Here is a 19,141-nt window from a genome sequence, read left to right on the forward strand (position 1 = left end):
AGCACAGGTGCCTCATCGTTGAAGTCGTCATGCATCCTGAAGCCGATGGAGGGAGTCCCTCCGGTGGGCGTCGGAATGAGTGCCTCCTCGCGGAGGTGTAGTACGCCGAGCCAGTCAGCGATGAAGTCTAGGCTTCCAAAGAGGAAGGCCTAGGATAGCTCAGAGATGGGTGGGACCCCCATCCCAACAGGTGGGAGTGTGGGAAACTCTAGTGAGCCGAAGCGAGTCGTATCGCCTAAGCCCACCATGGCGAAGGTGGCGGAAAAGTGGGCCATCCGATGACCAAAAAGTGTTGAACGTATAGCATCTTCCCCATGGATGGCACTAACTGTCGGTGCAGAAAGTGACCAACAAGTAAATATTTGTAGTTTTGCCATACGTTGTGATCGGAGGTGGCCTAGCACTCAACGACATAGGGTTTATACTGGTTCTGGCAACGTTCCCTACGCCTAGTTTGAGTCGGTCGGTGACTTTATTCCTGAGCCCAGGTGCTCGAAGTTTGCAGTGGGGTTACAAACGAGAAGGAGAAAGATGGGGAGTACAAGAGGTCTAGTCAGAAGGGTCGAGAGTGATGGGAGCCCTGCTATGGGCTAAGTGTTCAAGCATGTGCTTGAGGTTTGAACCTGGCAGTTTTGTGGTTGTGAACTAGTGAACTTGATCGATCTAATGAATCAGGAATCAACCTTTTTTGTTGGGAGAGAGCGCATCCCCTTTTATAGATAAAAGGGATAGCCTTACAAGTGAGAGGGAGAGAGTACATATTCTTCTAAGCCTTGTTGCCCATGTCAGTGAGTACAGGATGATGGTACGCTCCCACAACACTGTTGGATGTCAGATGCACGTGGGAGGTTGCATCATTTTGTTCAGGTATGGCAGATGTCAGTACCTGCTATACTGTTGATGCCTAGACACATGTGAGGAGCTTCACCATGTTCACTCGGTACAGTAAATGCCGGCACCCACAACACTATCGATGCCTAGAGGTATGTGGGGGAGCCTTATCATATGGGAGTTAATGGCACCCACAATACTGTAGGGAAAATGTCGGCGCCTACAACATTGTTTGTGTTAGGGAGGTTGCAGAGTATTGTTTCTGTAGGTGTATAGGGAATGGTCCTTGGTATCGTGGTTTGACTTGTGCGCCCTGCCTTGCTTTCTCCGCCCATTTCCTAGTCCTTACCGAGCGGGCATCCCCGGTCGGTTGGTCCTAGTCGGCTCTGATTGCGCCAGTCAGAGAAGAGCAGTGAGCAGGGTTTTAGCGTACCCCGGTCAGAGACGTAGGGTCGGAGTTAGAAGTAGTGCTTTGGCCAGGCCTTCCAGCCAAAGAGGTGGGCTAGAGTTTGAAAATGGGCACCACTCCTCCTTGGCCAGACCTTCTGGTCGGTGATTAGATCACCCTTCTGGCCTATTGTTCAGATACTTGGGCCGGCCCGTGAGTCGCGCGTTGTCTGCTTGGGCCGAGCCTTTGTTGGGAAGCCGGTCCCTGAGGGACCCTGGGTTTATGAACCCGACACATATAGTTAGCATTTGGTATTCTTTGGAAAACTAGGTGCAACAGAATGGTATTATAGTAGTGTTGACTATAGGATGCAAGTCCAGTTAGCACTGGTCATTTCTAAAAACCTATTTTACTATAAAACTATTTCTCCACCTCCTTGACTCATTGAATTGAATATTTCCAATCCTTGTCCTATTGTCTCCTCTCCTTGATAGCTCCCTTTGAGCTATACTTTCTTATCTCCTTGAGTTGTTGTTCTTGTTCTTTTGCAAAACTTTCTAGTCTCACATCTATTCAAATTTCCAAAGCCATGTTAAGAAGTTTTCCCTTAAGAATGCCTACCAAGTAGCTAGAAGGAACGATTAGCAACGAGCTTGTATTTTGTCTTTGAGTGGTTTGTCCTAATGATCATAGTTGAGTTGGGTCTTTGTAATGAGTGCAAAGAATTTGTGGGTTATGCTCACCATTTCATTAAAGGTTTAAAATATAAGGGATAAGGAAATAAATAGTTGCGTTCTTTTTCTCTTGTCCCTTCCTTTTGGTCTTCCGGAGCAGTCTGTCATCTACAGCCTATGTCTCCAACCTCTAGGCAACTAAAAATTCTAAGAAAATTCTGGGTGAAAGTAGACTTCAAGATATTTCTTTTCCCACAAGAATAACCTTGATAGCTATTCTGGTTTGGGAGATATGAAAATCACAAGGCGATACATCTACGCTGTCTGGAATCTGGAATAGTTTCTATTGAGCAAAGATTTCGACCAAGTTAATTGCAGAATCTGAAGGAGTGGTCTAAAATAAAGTTGTGGGGAATTTTATAAGATTTCCAATGGGTTAAGATGCAACTTTATTGGATAAATGAAACTCAAGATATGGATGTTTTTTCTGCGCTGTTGTTTTCTATCTATGGGAAGGATCAATTTTTCTTATTCTTATCTATGTCCACAAGCTCTCTGGGATGTTAGAGGATGATAATACACCTTGAAGAAAGTTACATGTTGGATGTTGGTGCCCCTATCCCATCTCTTCTTAAGGGGGGTAGCGAAGCTAAGAGTATTGCGAGTTGGTGAACCACAAGGAGTTTGAATCTATGTCAAGATTGATCGTCGAGCTAGCTATGGTTGGGAGTTCGTTCTTCACGTACCTAGGATATAGACATATACAAAGAGTTGCAAGAATGCTCAAGACTAAGATTAACTCTTGAAAACAATTGGATTGGTTTTCATTTCTATTTAAAGCCCTTTCCTTGAAATAAAATTTTCAAAAGATGTTGGAAAATGAATGAACAACCTTTTGATTCAAGAACTTTGAAAAACTTCTTCAACAGTTGATTGGAACTAAGTTCAAAAAGGGTTTAAGTTTGTTTTCTCATTTTCAAGAGTTGGTATTCGAAACTTAATTTCAAAAGTGTTTCACCAAAGAATGAGATTTGATTTGAAAAGAGTATTTAAGTAACAAAGGATTTCAAAAAGAATTGGCAAAAGTTATATTTGAGTCATTTCAAAAGTTTTGATTGGAATTTTGAAAGACTCTTTTGCTCATTCAAAAGAAAACAATTTGATTTGAACTGCTTCACTCAAGGTTTTAGTTTAAAAATGAATATTCATATAGAGTTTGAAAGTATCTTATTCCTAAAACTTCAAAAAGTTGGAAGTAAATTTGGATTTGAAAACCCACTTTGCTTTGAACTAAATTTCAAAAAGAGTAAAATGTATTCATTTACTTTTCAAAGTTTTATTCTAAAACACATTGAAAATGACTCTAAAGTGTTTTAAAAATGGGGTGATTGGAAAAGACCGATTAAAAAAAACAATTTCAGTTGTCCTATTTCAAATTTCATTTTAGAGGTGTTCAAAATGCTTTGAAGATATTTTACAAAAGTTTAAAAATTTTGGTTCCAAAGTTTGCAACAATATGCATTTGGAAACGGAGCACTTTTGGCTTTGAAATAGAATTAAGTTTGATTCAAAACAAAATTTGAAAAGAAAAGGTTTGAGTTGATTTCAAAAGTGTATTTCTAAAAGAAGTCTTCCAAAATGGTTCGAAAGGGTTGAAAGTTATTTGATTTGATTTAATTCTCCAAAAGTCTTATTCCAAAGAGAACTTGAACATGTGTATTAAGTCCTTTGATTAACTTCAAAAGAAAATGGGAATTGAAAACTTACTCTCTTCATCTCTAAAGTAGTTTTGAAATTGATTTGGTTTGATTTCAAAAATCCCAAAAGAGTTCATTCAAAATGATTTGAAAATGAAGCTCGAATGTTTCATTTGTTTTCTAAAATCTTGAAAATCCCTTGTTTGAAACATATTTCAAAAGAACCTGAGTTGATTTGTTTGCTCTTTATCTGAGATTTGATCATAAAGTCGAGTTTTCAAAAGAGTTTGACAAACAAAGCTTAGTATGTTTTCCTAAGTTTCCAATGATTTGAAAATAGTTGGGTTTATTTTAAAACCTTAAAAGCATTTATTCGAAAGAGTTTCAAACCATGGTTGATATATTTTCTTGAGTTCTAAACATGAAACATATTTTGAAAGCTATTTCAAAAGGAGTTGAAAAAGAAAATTTGTTTGGTTTTGATTTAAAGTCTTCCTTTTGAAAAGTAAAACATTTCAAAATGCATAAAAATGAGCCATAGAATTCAAAGTTTTGATTCAAGCTAAGCAAGATCTTTTGGAAGCTTAACATATGGATAATAAGATTCATTGGAACAAATTAAGAGAAGCAACAAGATCGGGCTTGGAATAAGATGGAACAAGAATCTGCAAGAGTGGCCACGTGATGAGTTCTCATACAACACAAGGTGAGTATCAAGATTATGTCGCTCAAGGAAGTGAAGAAGATCTCAAGTTGAAGTATCCCTCTCTTCTTTACTGTTCTTCTCTGAATCTCGAGGACGAGATTTATCTTAAGGAGGGTAGAATTGTAACACCCTAAAATTAGCCACTTTCTAAAAAGAGTAAAATGATTTCTGTTAACTGTTTTGTGCTCATAAAAACAAAGGAAAAAGGAAATTTTATTTAAATTAAAATCCAACATAAGGGTAGCAACATGTTTGCGCATACATGTCGTTGCATTGGTACTTTTGTAATGAGTGGTTTGGAAACTAAATTCAAATCTCAATCTTCAAAATATTATTTTCAAGTAGTGGTTTAAAAAGAATTTGAAAACTTGCAAAAACAAAAGTTAGATAAGATGCTTTGTTTTCAAAATCCAAAGGCATGGAAAAGGTTTTAAGATGAGTTATAACGATGTCTCTCTTTCCGGGAATCTTTCCGACCTTTTTTGGGATTAAATTCCTATTTCTTGAAGCTTTGTCTTTTTTCTCGATCAATCCAAAAGTATTTTCTGGGAGCTAAAACCACTCTGGTTTTGTTCCTTATCCTTCCATCTATCCCTAGGAATTTTTCTAGAGATATTTTTCGGAGCCTAAATAGTAATTCCTGATTTTTTGTAGTTATTTTAATTCCAAAAATCAATTATTTTCTAAAATATCTCAAATTTCCAAAATACTAAACCCTGCGTATATATATATGCCGGTGTAGCCCTCGACGCGTTGATTCCAAAAGTATGACTGCTTTCACGAGACGCCACTCGTAGCCCCACAGATCGGACACCAAAGTTCAAAAAAACTAGGGTTCCGGCTAACTCTTCGGCTAGCCTTTCCGGTAAAACCGTCGTGTTCTGGCATCAACGACCACAACCACAAGGTTGATCACGTCGTTCTCTACACCATAGTGTCCTTTTCTTGAATCCATCACCGTTTGACCATGTCTCGTTCGTTTTTCTTTCTCCGGCGAGGTATCCGGCGAACTTCACCATGGTTTTCTCTAATTTAGGCCATCTCTGGCCATGGCCTCGGCCCTCCTCACCTAGGGCCTAGCACTGCTGCCCCTGGCCCTCACCCATGCCGCACTAACAAGAGCAAGCATGCCGCACTAACCCTACAAGGACTGAGTGGACAGCAGTCACCTTGGCCTGGTCAGACACCATCCCTGTGCCATGCCACATTGATGAGACAACACCGCACCATGGTGGCAATGGGTACGACACCCACCATCCAAATATAGACCGACTAGATGCTTATACTATCCCACCCACTGTGGGATGGGGATCCATAAGGGACTCAACAAAAAGGCCATCTAGACTGGCAGAGCGCCCCGACCCCGACGATCAAGGTCGTGGTCCTTGGCCCCATCAAAGCAACCAAGTGATCGATGACCTAGGGTAGCTACCTAGTTTGGGTACGATGCCCCTAGGAACCAGGAGATGATGGCAAAGGCCACGACAGATACCGCATTGCATAGGATGACTGACTAACCACCATCGAGGCACAATAGCGCCATGCCACATCCTGTCACAACATGGCTACAAGACCATGATGATAGCCATGACCGGACGTGCACCAGAAGATGACATAGCTTGCAAGCCAACTTAGCTACGCCCTCCCTCAGGCTCTCGAATCTTCGGTTGGGAGAACCTCCTCTTTGTACAAGCCCTAGCCCCGAACTCTATATAGGGGCAGCCAGGGCACCCATCTCGGGGGATGATTCAAATCCTCTACCATTTCATTTATTCACCATTGTAGTATGGCTCCTAGAGCTTCTCTTTGGGCAGCCCTTCGCCTAGCATAGGTCCTTCCATCTCTTCCACCTTTCTTGCACCCCCATTGTAAGGACTTCAAAGCATTCAAGTGAGGAACACACACCCGATCATCTCTGAGACTGGACGTAGGGTTCCAGCCTGAACCAGTATAAATCCTCATGTCTATTGAATGCTACCATCGTCTTCCTAGAGCAGCGCACCAATCATATAAGTTTACTAGTCCAGTTTACAAAACACCAATAGGAAGGCAATGCTAATGTGAAGGTACGTCTAGATAGGGTGGTGGCCGATTCCAGTTGGAGAGATTTGTTCAGTGTGGCTACACTTCATCATTTAGTGTCATCTAGATTGGATCACTGCCCGTTGATGTTAGAAATTAAAAAGGAGAGTTCAGAGAGGCACAAACCAAGGATTTTCCGTTATGAAATAATGTGGGAGCAGTTAGAATCTTTGGCTCTAGAGATTAAAGAAGCATGGTGCTCGGCTCTGAATAGGGAAGGTTTGGGTGGTATTGCCAAGGCACTAGTGCATGTTCAGCGTGCTCTTTGCTCCTAGAGCAAGGAGAATTTTGGTGATGTCACAAAGGAGTTGGAGGGTTTACGTGATAGGTTGGAAACTTTGTGAGCTGATCCATAGGCTAGCAGGGCTGACATTTGAAATCTTACTGATAGGATGGATGAATTGCTCTATCACAAGGAGATGATGTGGCTACAATGTTCTCGGATTGCTTGGCTTAGGGAAGGTGTGGGGGGTATGACCCCGGATACCCATGGTAGACTACATGGGCTGTGCCCCTAGGGGTGGTCCAGCCCACAAGACGAAGCCTTACAGAACACGGTGCTGCTCAGCGCGCCCCGCAAGACTCCGGAAAGATATCCTAAAGATGCTACGAGATCTGTTAGGATACGTTCGATCCCATGATTCATGTAATATGTTATTACTTTCTGGTTATCTCCTAGACCTAACCGACTTGTAACCCTGCCCCCTAGATTATATAAGGCAGGTAGGGACCCCCTCAAAACACACGCAACATCATATGATCGCCAATACAAACCAATAGACCATAGGACTAGGGTATTATGTCACGCTAACGGCCCGAACATGTCTAACTCTTGTGTATTTGTTTATTTCTTGTTCTCGATTACACGCATCTCTGCCGATCAATCTACCTTTATGGGATACCCCTTAGAGGACTACCAATGATATTCTATCGACAGTTGGTGCGCTAGGTACGGGTGTGCATGCTGTTTCCATGTTGAACAAGATGGTACATTTTGCAGGCTCTTCGTCATCCCTGTAGCCCATCTAGATCTTCACGGTCGGATCGGTCTCCTAGATCATCAAATCTGATAGAGATGGAGAGATCATCAAGTCGATGCAGATCAATTCTACACTGACCACCCCAACAACTGTGACTATAGATCCAATCTTGGAACTACCTTCGAGGTTGTCTTCATCAACAATTCACCGCCCGCTCCCCCGCTACCTAGGGAAGCAGATCAGCAATGACGATCTGATCGCCTCCATCAATCAGGTTGGCCAAAAGCTCGTTGATTGCCTCTCCATTGTAGAATTGGCTCTTACCACTCTAGTTCAGCGCCAACCACCCTCTGATTCACATCCATCGAAGGCCAACCAGGAAACTCTAGGGGTTATGGCCCTATCCTTTGGGCTCACCAGCATTGCCGCCTCCTACGAAGATGCCCTAAGGGGCAAATTCACTGACCAGGTGGGAGACATCTATCCTCTTGCCAATTAGATCACTGACCAGCTCTTGCCGATGATCAACATGCTACAAATCGGCCGACGTCTCGAAGCATCCCTCCAAACCATCCTAGAGGAAAACCCAAACTCCAAGTCCCAGGGCTCTACGAAGACTATCACCGAGACCATCGCCATTCAACCTCTTTTCCCACCCTTCTAAGGAGGCAGGATTTTCAATGTCAGCGTTGACAGCCCCCCAAGGGATGGGGAAACCAATGAGGACCGCACCGCTCATGTTAATAGGAACACAAACCGTGCGTAGCACCGAGCAAATGAGGCCGCCATCGTGCTAGCCGAGGCTGCCCATAATGGAGAATAGCTCGACTAGCAAGGGAGGCCACACCCACTCCAACACAACCTTGATGAAGAATTCATTCATGTTGATGGCCATGATGTCTACAAGACCCCAAGCGCCAACTTGGCAGTGGCCGCCCATGAGCTCGCCCGGTTCGAGCAAACGCCAGAAGTCGCCAAGGTCACTGTAATGCTCAAAAGCTGCACACTGTCAGGTCAACGAGATCTGCTAAGATCAGAGACCTTCCTACTCGATGAGCTCGATTCACCGATCCACCATGCCAAGATCCAATCGCTGCCCCAGTAGAAGCCATTTCGCCGATCAATAGCATGATGATGGATAATGTCCCTAGGGGGGACCTAGGGGGAACCGCATCGACTACCCTCGCCAACACGACCAAGATGTCTAGGCACACATCAACAACCTTCGAGATGCATGACGTCACATCGACAAGTGCCATTTCTCTCACCATGAAGAGGAAGTACACCGGCGTCAAGAATACGAGCAAGAGTTTGGTAACCCGGACACAACCCTCCAACCACTCAACACCGACAACGCTGTAGATCCCGACGGTGATGATCCCGAAGGGCCCCAAGCATTCACCAGAGCACTCTGAACACTCCAATGGCCCCATGGTTTCAAAATCACCGGAGTCGAGCCCTATGAAGGATGGATGAACCCCACATAGTGGCTACAAGCTTATGCCACCGATGTATGCGCCACTGGTGGAGATACCAGCGTCATGGCAAATTATCTTCCTGTCATGCTCACACCAACCGCGATGAACTGTCTCATAAGCCTTGACTCAGATTCCATCGGATCTTGGGAACAGTTGAAGAAAGTCTTCACTGACAACTACATGGCTATGTGTACTCGGCCAGGCACCAAGCACGATCTGAATCGCATCTACCAGAAACCATCTGAGCTCCTCCATAGCTACATCAAGCGATTTTCTAAGATGAGGAATTCTATTCCCAACATCACGAAAGTAGAAGTCATCACTGCCTTTGTTCGAGGACTCCATCACCGCGACCTTCACTCCAAGTTCAATCGCAAGCCACCAAAGGGGATTGGTGAGATGATCACGACCGCCGATCAGTACGCCAACACTAAAGAAGCCAAAGTTTGCTTCAACAAGGATGCGGGCACTCACAGCCCAACTCACCATAGTGACAAAGTGCCCCGACGACCGACACCATAGTGACCACCGCTACGACGACCGCGACCATCGTCAAGACAGTGGCCATGATCGGCCGGAAGGGTCTAGGGCTAGTCAGTATCGCCATCGCTGACTAGACAACATCATCGCCACTATTGATGAACCTTGCTCCAAGTGCAACTATGATGAGTAGTACAAGAAGATCCTCAAAGGCCTGTGCCCCCTCCACAAGAACAACAAGCATAAGATGAAGGACTCCCTTGGCTTGGCTAAGGAGTTCCAGGCCAAGAAGAACGACAACAACAACGACAATAGAGCTAGAGGTCACCGACCACCTGGGGATAACAACAACGCCTTCCAGGATCATGCAAAGTGGTCACCACCATCTTTGGGGGCCTCGCCGCCACCGAAAGTAGAAGAGATCAAAAGCTCACCGCCCGCCGGGTGCTCGCCATCAGCGTAGAAGACGCCATCGCCAAACCCAGCTACCGTCCCTGGTCTGATATCCACATCACCTTCAGTAGGGCTAACCAGTGGGTGGACATCCCTTACATAGGGTGTTTCCCTCTCGTTCTTGATACAACCGTCAAGAAAGTGCTTTTTAGAAAAGTACTCATCGATGGCAGAAGTGCTCTGAAGCTCCTCTTCGTCGGAGCCCTAAAGGAGCTAGGCCTTGGATAGAAGACCTCACACCCTCCGACTCCTCCTTCTAGGGTGTGGTACCTGGTAGGGCATCCAAACCGCTTGGAGAGATCACCCTCCTGGTATAATTCGGCATGACTAGCAACTACCGCATCGAGCACATCAACTTCTACATCACCGACTTCAGCACCACCTACCACACCATACCTGGTCGGCCAACTCTGGCCAAGTTCATGGTCATACCGCACTATGCCTATTTGGTGTTGAAGATGCCTTCGCCTACAGGAGTTCTAGCCCTATGGGCCAACCTCACCATCGCCTATGCCTACGAGACAGAGAGTCTCGCCCTCGCTGAAGCCACGAACCTCTTCATCTAGATGGCTAGCGTGGTCACCAATGCCAAGACGGTGCCTGCCGATGACTTGGAGATCCTAGCATTGGAGCCTCCTCATGCCTCCACCAAGTCCAAGGAAACAAAGGAGGTCGGCCTCGGCCTCAATGACCCCACCAAGACTGTCAAGATTGGGGCTCATCTTGACCCCAAATAGGAAAGTGCGCTTGTCTCCTTCCTACATGCCAACACTGACATGTTTGCTTAGAAACCTGCAGACATGCTGGGGGTACCACAGGAGAAGATCGAGCACACCTTGAATGTCTCGCCGACCGCCAAACTGATCAAGTAGAAACTCTAACAATTCATGCCAGATAAGAAACTCCTTGAATGTCGTCACTGAGTGGACCGAGATCCAAGAGCCCATCCCAGCTGCTTGCCCCAAGCACTAGGTGATGTACTTCGATGGTGCCCTCAACATCAATGGTGCTGGTGCTAGCATTTTATTCATTACTCTAACCAACGATAAGCTTCGATACGTTCTCTGAATTCATTTTCCAGCCTCCAACAATGACATGGAGTATGAAGCATGTCACCACAGACTCCGTATAGCCATCAAGCTCAGCGTCAAATGCCTCATGGTATACAAAGACTCTGCGTTGGTCATCAACCAGGTCAACAAAGATTGGTCCTGTTCCAATGAGAAGATGGACACGTACTACGTTGAGATCAAGAAACTTGAAGGGAAGTTTTATGGTATCAAGTACCACCATGTGGTACGATGTCAAAATCAGCTCATCGACCACCTATCTAAGATAGGCTCTTCTCACTCTATGATTCTACCTGGGGTCTTCGTTCAAGACCTCTTTACGTTGTCTATTAAGGAAGAGAAGGAAGTTCAAACCCCCCTGCCGTCGAGTAGCTTGTACTTGCGGTGCCTTCATTGGCTATAGATTGGAGGGAATAGTTCATCAAGTACCTCACTAGCACCAACGTACCTGCCGACAAGACCAAAACTGAATGCCTCATTCACCATAGCAAGCATTACCTACTGGTGGATGGGAACTTGATAAGGAAAAGTGCCAAGGAAGGGATACTACAGAAATGCATCACCCAAGAAGAGGGAGTGAAACTACTTCGTGAAATTCACTCTAGTTCCAGTGGCAATCATGCAGCCTCGAGAAACTTGGTCAGCAAAGCTTTCCAAGCTAGTTTTTATTGGCCCATGACCATCGCTGATGTAGAAGACCTCGTCCGATGTTGTGAAGGATGTCAATTTTTTGCCAAGCAAATACACGTGCCAGTGCAGGAATTGCAGACCATCCTAGCTTCTTGGCCTTTTGCATGCTGGGGATAGGACATGATTGGGCCTTTGAAGCCTATGCCAGGTGGTTTTCGATACGTATACATCGCCATTGACAAGTTCTCCAAGTGGATCGAATACAAGCCGCTTGTTTCGGCCACTACAAAGAAGGTAGTCGAGCTCTTTGAAGATATCATCCACAGATTCGGTCTCCCAAACAGCATTATCACCGACCTCAGAACTATATTCACTGGTCATCATTTTTGGGACTTTTGCAAAGACCGATGTATCTCCATCAAATACATCTCTATTGCCCATCCTAGAGATAATGGCCAGGTCAAACGAGTGAACGGCATGATCCTCGATGCTCTCAAAAAGAGACTATACCAAAAAGTGGAAAAGCATCCAGGCAGATGGCTCAAAGAGCTCCTAGCTGTGGTCTAGGGACTACGCACTCAAGCTAGTCACAACACCGGTGTATCTTCATATTTTTTGGTCTACATCTCAGAGGCCGTACTTGCCATGGACATTGCCTTCCGAGCACCTAGGGTGGAACATTATAATGAAGAGCAAGCCACAGTTGTTTGGACAGAGGACATTGATAGGGTCGAAGAAGAATGCCTGATCACTTGCATTCGCATGGCCAAATACCTAAAAGGCCTACGAAGATACTACAATCACAATATCAAAGGTCGTTCATTTGCGGTCAGCGACCTTGTTCTCTGTAGAAAGCAAAAAACCAAAGGGATACACAAGCTCTCCCCCTAGGAAGGGCCTTACATGGTGAAAGAGGTTACCCAACCAGGGTCTTACCGGCTATGTGACTTGGATGGAATCGATATCCCCAATTCATGGCACATCGAGCACCTTATACGTTTCTATCCATGAAATGCTCTAGATATGTACTCTCCACTCCATAATAAATGAAGTTTTTGTCGCCATAATTTGTCTCCATTATTTCTCCACTATGGTTTAATCTCCATTTGCGATCGCCAGCTCTATGCTACTCCAGTTTAAACTCCGACAATTATACGTGATCTCCGTATATGCTCCACCCCGTTTCACCATACTAAAATATCTCTAAGATATTTCACCAACCATTGAGCAGCACACGTTCCGCTCTGTGTTCTTTGGAGAATACCCAGTCTCCGATCTCTCTCTACATGTGCTATGGGCTCCACGCTCTGTGTTATGGGTGGTTGGCTGTGGTTCCTTGGTCACGTTTGTTCCTCCTACACGTGCACAGGCTCAGCGCTCGACGTTATGGAATACGGGCTAGTCAAGGCCAAGAGCCCAGTAATGAACTAATTGCTCGGATGCTACTTATATCATGTATAAATGTGTTAGGGTTAATAATACATCTATCTTTCATCGAAAGTGCTAGCCAACTGCATAAACATGCACATGACATCTACTTACAACATTTATACAAATACAAAAACATTTGTTTACGCCCTTGCACATTTAACTCTCCTCTCCAGCTGTTACATATAGGGTTTCCACTACTTAGGTCATTGAGCTCGGCCATCACCATCTGCCTCGCTGAATAGGTCAACATCGCCGGCCAGTCTCTTCACCACGTCCTCCACCTCATCTTCCAGCTACTACTGCTTCATCACACCCATCCATCTGGCGAATCCGACCCCTGTCGCCCGAAGATCGATGGTAGGGTAATGAGACCAGACCATCACTAGGGCATGGGTCATGACAGAGATAGTGGCGTCTTGGTTGAAGTTCTCCCACGCCACCTTGCACCTGTCGATGATGGTGTCCGGATGTGGTGGCCTATCGTTGGGCTGAGGAGCCACCTCCATGTCGATACAGTCGAGCACTGGCTTGACTCTGGCTACTATAGTGTTGAGTTTACTCCTTTGGGTTTGTGCCTCTAGCTCCAACATGTTGAACTATGCCCTAGTTCTTCGACGGTATTTTGCAGACACCAAAGGGATTCATCACACGAAGCAATCATATCAGCGACAACTCTGACCACGAACTACTCACCTTCTAGTTCCTCATCCAGTTTCTCCACTCACCTAGATGCTTTCTCCTTCTCCTCTTGGAGCCGACCGATGACTTGATGTAGCCGGCTGAGCTCCACACCTTGCTCTACAAACATAACAGTCATCAGCAACAATAAGACTGTTTGGCAATGCAGAACAAATTCACCAATCCACCATACCTTTCTTCTGCTCAGAGACGCTTCTCAGCTGCTCAGAGGTGTGCTTCAGCTACTCAGAGATGGTCATCAGCTGCTTGGATAAGGCACCCTTTTGGTATTCTAGGTCCCCCACGTTTGATTCGGCAAGATCCCTTTCGTGCAGGGCCCTCTGGATGTTTTTCTCCATCATTTTCATTGCCTCCTTTAGCTTCGCGTTCTCCTCGGCGAGGGGCTCCATCCTCTTGATCATCTGCTGCCATTGTACAACAGTTCATGCTATGCCCTGCAAAAGCACCAAGATTATAAAGAACCCCATTCTCCAATGCTAAAGATGAACATTGCCGATGCAATACTAACCTCGATCTGCTTCATAGCTATGGAAAGGGTGGACCATAGCCTCTTCACCTCCCTGGAGGTGTCCTCCTCTTCCACGACCACCACTTCATCCCCCCGCTTATGGAGGATCCGGATGGCTTGAGGTCATGATTCTTCATGCTCAATCTCCTCGACCTCATCCTCTTCCTCCACAGCTGATGGCGCTCCTTGGGGGCTCAATGGCCACACGCAGTGACTGACCACACCTTGAGACATCTCAGGGCATGCCACTTGCTCTTTCGATGCTACCGACCTCTGTGCCTCAGGCTCTGGAACGACGCCAACAGCTCCTGCTCCTACCTCCAAAGATTCAGTAGCTCTCGCCGTTGCTCCTGGCATCTCCATCACATCGGCCACCGTCGTCGCCAACCCTTCTCTGCCGCCAACTCCATCAGCAGTGTTGGTCGACTCCTCCACAAACCGCCGAGCACCTAGGGACTCTTGGACGGAGTTTGCTGGCATAGTCTTTGCACCGAGAGCAGCCCTCGGCTGCTCGCTAGACTGGACAGAAGGATTTAGATCCTCCACGTTCCTTGTTCTGCATCAGATCAGCTCATCAATCATCACAACTATAAAGATCGAACAACAACTAACTCCAAGGCAGAGATACTTACACGTCAACTTCCTGGTAGATAGTTCTAAACCAGCATTGCCTCCCCGAGCACCTAGGCATGGCTCTAGGGTCAACCTACGTGCCCTGGGCTAGAGGTCTTGTGGCCCCCGTCGTTGGCCTCTCCTCTACCTGCTGCTCAAGGACTCCCTCCCCTCCCTTCGACTGCACCTCTACGCGCATGTTGCGTGGTGGTGCCTTAGTGCTCGGAGGAGGAGCTACTGGAGCCCCATCGTCGTTCAACCACTCGAACATCGTTGCACTCTATGTCTTAGTGGTCTGATCGCCGCCAAGCGAGATGCCACATGGCTTGATGGGAGCTACACCCACCATTTTCCTCTTCTTTTGGGCTAACTCATATGTCGCCACCCTTTTCCCCTAAACCATCTCCAAAATCAGGGGAGGACCCTCCTTTGGACCAGCACCTTCGTCTTTGGACTCAGATGAAGCTCTGACGACACCTTCCTCCTGCTAAGTGGTTGGCCTGACGTCCACTGCCTTTGGCCAATCGCTCCTCGGCGCACCCGAAAAGTACACCACCCATTCCTACAAATGGATCTTTCCACAAGTGAATCAGTTTACTGCTCGGCGCTGATATGGGATAAAACACACCAGGAACAACAGTTGAGATTTTTACCTAAGGAGGTGGTTTCATGCAGTTAAATGTTTTTGGCTGCCCTGGCACATTATACGGCGCGTTTGGAGTGAATAGCTTAGTGGCCCGGTGTAGCATGGCCTCCTTCGACAGCCTCTCCATCCTCTCCTAGGTGCCATCAGTATCTCCCATGAAGTCAAAGCCTAGATGAGCCCTCTCCTTGCAGGTCTAGATGCGGTGCACTTTGAAGCTCACTGCAACCACCACTCTGTTCACCTTCATGCCCCTCATCAGCTCGATGAGCTTCACCTGATCCATATCAGCACTGGTCAGCTTCTCCGACCAGCTCCTCTGGTTCTCCAAAACTTAGTCGACGTCGCATCTGATGGTAGGATGGCTTTGCTTCATGTAGAACCACCAGGCATTCCACCCCTTCAAAGAGGTGTTCAGCAGCATAGTAATGTACTTGCTCGTCATCCCATCGTGGAGCTATAGATACACCCCGTCGAGCACTCTAGAACCGCCCCCGCCCTTCTTCTTCAGCCAGAATAGGTGTCAGAAGAGGTTGAAGTGGGTAGAATGCCAAGATACACCTCGTAGAAGTGGATAAAGACAACAATATGCAAGATAATATTCGGATGCAGATTGCACATGCTTACTCCCCAATACTCCAACAGATCATGCAAGAAAGGATGAATAGGAAGTCTTAATCCACACCAGAAATAATCTTCAAAAACTATGACTTCGTCAGTATGCGGCATTGGGTAGGGCTCAACGTCAACCGAACGCCATTTGGTGGTGACTCGGTCAGGAAGAACACCCACCTCCACCATCTCATTGAGCTTCGTCTCCCCCATGAGTGATGTCACCCATTCCTTGTCATAGCTTGCTCCGATAGCCGCCTTCTTTGGGTTACCACCTCCCTTTTTCGGCGCCATCTCTCAAATCTAGATTGGGACTGGCGGTGGAAGCGCGTGCGAATGCAAATGGGGGAGCATGAGGGCAAGGAGGAAGATGAAGTGGCAGAGTGGCAAAGGTGGGAGCATGGAGTGTGGTGATGTAGTTATAAAGGTACCCTCTCCACTTTTCGCATTTAAGGGTTTTTGGGAAACCGCACCATGATTTGCGCCCTTCCGAATTCCTCGAAGCAGCGTGTTGGGCCGTTATCTGGGCTTCCACGCAACTGAGGCCCATATCGCCTATTCTCCAATGGAACTTGGAACTGCACACCAAATATTCGCTAACTTCTTCGCATTACCATCAAGGCTCAGTAATTTCTACTGTACAGTCATTACTCTAGTTTTTTCTCCACGAATTGATTTCTCTGAGATTTCCACTAGTGGCTCAGGGACTACGTCATCATTGTGACTTGGTTTCTCATCATACTGGGACTTTCTTCTGGTCACTGTTGTTTTTGACCCTGGCACCACGTGACCATGTCACCTACTGTCAGACTCGGGGACTAAGTGGGCACACTTCACCTTGCGGTGAATGTGTGTTTTTCATTTTAGGGCTACGCCCGAGGACTGGTTGCCTGCTTGGCTGGTCTTTGGCTTTTCATCTACTTTCTGGACCCTGGCACCACGTGACCACGTCACCTACTATCAGGCTCGGGGACTAAGTGGGCACACTTCACCTTGCGGTGAGTGTGTTTTCTCTAATCTAGAAGACTCTGTGCCTCCTGAAGTTGAAGACGATTACCTCCCTTTCTCGTGGTTGGACTCTAAGTGGGCACACTTGGTTCACAGCGAGAAATTTTTTTATTTTGAACTTGAGCTCCTTACATCCTTATGGCAAGCCTTACTTGGGATACTCTGCTCGGTGATGGTTCACAACTGCTCAGTGACTCATTATGGTGGTTGGACTATGAGTCTGGCTGCTCAGCTTTGTTCACACCTGCTCGAACAAGCTCAAGACGGCGTTGCACAACAAATACAAGGCGTTCGGGGACTAGCTGTGGGGGGTACGACCTCAGATACCCATGACAGACTACATGGGTTGTAGAGCACGACGCTGCTTGGCGCGCCCCGCAAGATACCAAGAAGATATCCTGAAGATGCTATGAAATCTATTAGGATACGTTCGATCTCATGATTCATGTAATCTATTATTACTTTTCGGTTATCTCCTAGATCTAACCAACTTGTAACCCTGCCCCCCAGACTATATAAGGCGGGTAGGGACCTCCTCAAAACACACGCAACATCATATGATCGCCAATACAAACCAACAGACCATAGGAGTAGGGTATTATGTCGTGCTGATAGCCCGAACCTGTCTAACTCTTGTGTCTATGTTGCCTTCTTATTCTTAATTACACGTATCTCTACCGATCAATCTACCTTCGTGGGATACCCCTCAGAGGACTATCGACGACGTCGATAGAAGGTGATCGTAATACCTGTTATTTTCATAGGCAGGTGATGTAGAGGGCCCGAAAGAACAAGATCACCAAGCTAAAAAAATTAGAATGCAGAGTGGTGCGAAGACTCGTGTTGGTGGATTTCTTTCGTGATCTCTATACTGTTGATTCTAATGTGGATCCATCTGAACTTGTTGATTTAATGAGTACTAAAATTAACTGATGATATGAATGAAGCTCTGTGCAGGGATTTTTCCGTTGATGAAATTTTAGATGCCCTCTTTCAAATAGGGCCACTAAAGGCGCCTATCCACTGTTCGCTACTCTATTCACTTCAATGGGGTGCCCTCGTACTCCTTTTCCCTGTCTCATGGTCTACGGCAAGGTGATCCACTATCTCCATATTTATTTCTCCTAGTTGCTGATGGTCTTTCTTCTCTGTTGAGGCATTATGAGAGTGTGGGACAGATCGGTGGACTAAAGATTTGTAGGCGCGCACCAAGCATCACACATCTGTTATTCATGGATGATTCCCTTCTTTTCTTTCGGGTGAATCAGGTTCAAGCTACTGCAGTTAAGCACGCTCTTACTGTCTTTGAAAGGTGCACGGGTCAGCAGTTGAGTCCAAGTAAGTGTTCATTGTTCATGAGCGAGAATGCACAAGAGGGTGTCCGAAACCAGATTAGAGAGATTTTCGGGGTCCAGAGAATTGATTTCAAAGCTAAATACTTGGGGTTACCGACACCTATGGGCAGGCTGAAAAGGGGAGTTTTCCAACCATTAGAAGAAAGATTTCATAAACGGATGACTGTATGGAAGGAGAAGGAGTTGTCCGCGGCTGGGAAGGAAGTTCTAATTAAGTCGGTGGCGCAAGCTTTGCCCAATTATGTGATGAGTGTCTTCAAGTTGCCTGTAACTCTTTGTGATAATTTGATGAAGCATATACAAGCATACTGGCGGGGCTCAAAAAATGGTCGCAGGAAAGTTCAGTGGGTACCTTGGGAAAGAATGATTATGCCAAAAGGTTTTGGGGGTATGGGCTTTAGAGATCTTCGGTTGGTGAATCAGGCTTTGTTAGCAAGACAGGCATGGCGGCTGATCTTCTACCCTGAAAGTCTTTATGCGAGAGTGCTGAAAGCTAAGTACTTCCCACAAGGGAATTTATTGGACACGGTCCCTGCAGGAGATACCTCCCCTTAATGGAGGGAGATAGAACATGGATTGGCCCTTCTCAAGCAAGGGGCAATATATAGAGTGTGTGATGGAAAGAGCATTCGCATTTGGCATGACAATTGGATCCCTAGAGAACACGGGTTGAAACATGTGGGAAGTGTTCGGCACTATAGGTTGAGATGGGTTTCTCATTTGATTGATGCTCAATTTGGATCATGGGATGAAACGCTGGTGAGAAGATATTTCTATGCCTTTGATATCAAGGAAATACTGAAG

This window comes from Miscanthus floridulus, chromosome 3 (assembly GCF_019320115.1).
Source record: "Miscanthus floridulus cultivar M001 chromosome 3, ASM1932011v1, whole genome shotgun sequence".
NCBI classification, from domain to species: Eukaryota; Viridiplantae; Streptophyta; class Magnoliopsida; order Poales; family Poaceae; genus Miscanthus; species Miscanthus floridulus.